This window comes from Rhinoderma darwinii, unplaced genomic scaffold (genome assembly GCF_050947455.1).
Source record: "Rhinoderma darwinii isolate aRhiDar2 unplaced genomic scaffold, aRhiDar2.hap1 Scaffold_130, whole genome shotgun sequence".
In the NCBI taxonomy this organism is placed as follows: Eukaryota; Metazoa; Chordata; class Amphibia; order Anura; family Rhinodermatidae; genus Rhinoderma; species Rhinoderma darwinii.
In genome coordinates, this window is record NW_027461962.1 from 5,700,408 (window position 1) to 5,703,290 (window position 2,883).

Sequence of the window (2,883 nt, forward strand, 5' to 3'; positions counted from 1 at the left end):
CGCCCAGGGCCCAAAGCTTCCAAGGGGGCCCATGGCCACCCGAACCGCACATAACTTAAAAAAACTATGCAGGGCTGCTGTCGGCCCCATTCTCGCGGTCGTCGGTCCCACCTGGTGATGAAGAGATTGGGCGGGATGTGCACGGGGTGTCAATTGCAGGGGCGAGCTAGGCCGGGAAAAGGGGGCATGTGGCCTTAAGGGTGCGCGACTGCACAGTGGGCATCACTCACCCACTGTGTAAGGGTCGGCACAGCACATCAGCTGTAGAGAGCAGACTGTCAGAGATAGTGATAGGCAGGTGCTGGAGTCAATCTCCCTGACAGTCTGCTCCTCTGTGCGGCTGTGCACTGTCCCTGACTGCAACTAGGAGGTGTAGGACCTGTGGTGTCTATATAGTAAAGATAGTGTAAGTCTACATAGTGTGTGTATAGTGTTTATAGTGTGTATAATGTAAGATTATATAGTGTGTGCATAGTGTATATAGTGTGTGTATAGTGTAAGTCTATATAGTGTGTGGCGTGTGTGTGTATAGTGTTTATAGTGTGTATAATGTAAGTGTATATTGTGTAAGTCTATATAGTGTGTGGTGTGTGTATAGTGTGTATAGTAAAAGTCTATATAGTGTGTTTTTAGTGTATATAGTGTAAGTCTATATAGTGTGTGTTGTGTGTATAATGTAACTCTAAAAAGTGTATATAGTGTAAGTGTGTGTGTGTATAATGCACATAGTATGTGTGTGTATAATGCACATAGTATGTGTGTGTATAATGTATTGTTTTTATAATGTAAGTGTAATGGTGGGGGGGGGTAGGGAAACGGACAAGTGAGCCCTAATCTACCCGCCACTCTGTCCCTGCCTACTTGCAACGACCCGCCCTAGACGACGGGGTACAACTGGGCGGCGGTCCCTGCGCTCAGTAAGTGCATGACAAACACGACAAACAAACAAGGGAACACAAGCAAGGGAAATGGGCAGTTGCTCGCGGAAACACCGTGAGCAACAGAGTAGTGAACGAGCCGAGTCAAGCCAGGAGAGTGCGAGGTACAAAGCGAAAAGCAGAAGAGTAGTCGGTAAGCCGGGGTCTGTATGGAGCAGGATCAAAAAGTAGCAGGAGCTGTAGCTGGGCCAGGAAACCTCAAGGAAAGAATTCACAAGCACAGATGGACAGGAAGAGCAGGCTTAAATAGACCGAGGGCGGGAGCTAGCTGAGTCTGGCCAGGTTGCGATAGGCTCTCCCACTCCTAAGCCTGCCAGCCTGAGTGGAGGAAGCTGGTGTCTGTCTCAGGGATGTACACTCAGGTGTTGACTGATTAATTCTGGGAGTTAACCCTGAAGCAGTGCCTGGCAGATCCTTTACAGTACCCCCCCTTTTATGAGGGGCCACCGGACCCTTTCTAAGTGGACCTGGCTTACTGGGGAAACGCAGGTGGAACCTCCTGACCAATACCCCAGCGTGAACATCCCGGGCGGGTACCCAAGTCCTCTCCTCGGGCCCGTATCCTCTCCAATGGACCAGGTACTGGAGGGAGCCTTGGACCATCTTGCTGTCCACGATCCTGGCCACCTCAAATTCCACCCCCTCAGGGGTGAGGACGGGAACAGGAGGTTTCCTCGAGGGGGCCAAGGACGGGGAGCAGCGTTTCAGGAGGGAGGCATGAAACACGTTGTGTATACGAAAAGACGGGGGTAACTCCAGCCGGAAAGAGACAGGACTGAGGACCTCAATGACCTTATACGGCCCAATAAACCGGGGAGCAAACTTTTTGGACGGAACCTTGAGACGCAAGTTCCTGGATGACAACCACACCAGATCCCCGACCACAAACAGGGGGTTAGCAGAACGTCTTCTATCGGCCTGAGCCTTCTGTATGCTCTGGGACGCCTCTAGGTTCTTCTGAACCTGGGCCCAGACTGTGCACAGATCCCGATGAACGACCTCCACCTCGGGATTGTTGGAACAACCAGGTGAAACGGAGGAGAACCGTGGATTAAACCCAAAATTACAGAAAAAGGGAGAGACCCCTGACGAGTTACTGACCCGGTTATTAAGGGAAAATTCGGCGAGGGGAATGAAAGAAACCCAATCAAATTGACAGTCAGAGACAAAACATCTTAAGTATTGTTCTAGAGACTGATTAGTCCTCTCCGTTTGGCCATTGGTTTCAGGATGGAAGGCAGAGGAGAAGGACAGATCAATCCCCAACTTATTACAGAAGGCTCTCCAAAACAATGAAACAAATTGTACCCCTCTGTCAGAAACAATATTGACGGGGACCCCATGGAGACGCAGGATGTGTTTGATAAACAAGGTAGCCAACGTCTTGGCGTTGGGTAGTTTCTTGAGGGGCACAAAGTGGCACATTTTACTGAAGCGGTCTACCACCACCCACACCACCGACTTGCCTTGGGATGGAGGCAAATCGGTGATAAAATCCATGGAGATATGTGTCCACGGTCTCTGGGGAATGGGCAACGAACGCAGTAAGCCCGCTGGTCGGGACCTGGGAGTCTTGGACCTGGCACAAACCTCACAGGCGGCAACGTAGGCCTTAACGTCTTTAGGCAAACCAGGCCACCAATAATTTCTGGTAATGAGGTGTTTGGTACCCAGGATGCCTGGATGGCCAGATAGTGCGGAGTCGTGATTTTCCCTAAGTACCCTTAGCCGGAATTGCAGGGGAACAAACAGCTTGTTCTCAGGAAGGTTCCCAGGAGCTGAACCTTGATCAGCAGCAATTTCAGAGACTAAATCGGACTCGATAGAGGAAATGACTATACCTGGAGGCAAAATACAAACAGGATCTTCCTCCGAAGGAGGGCTGGCCATGAAGCTACGCGACAGTGCATCCGCCTTAATATTTTTAGACCCGGCCCTATAGGTA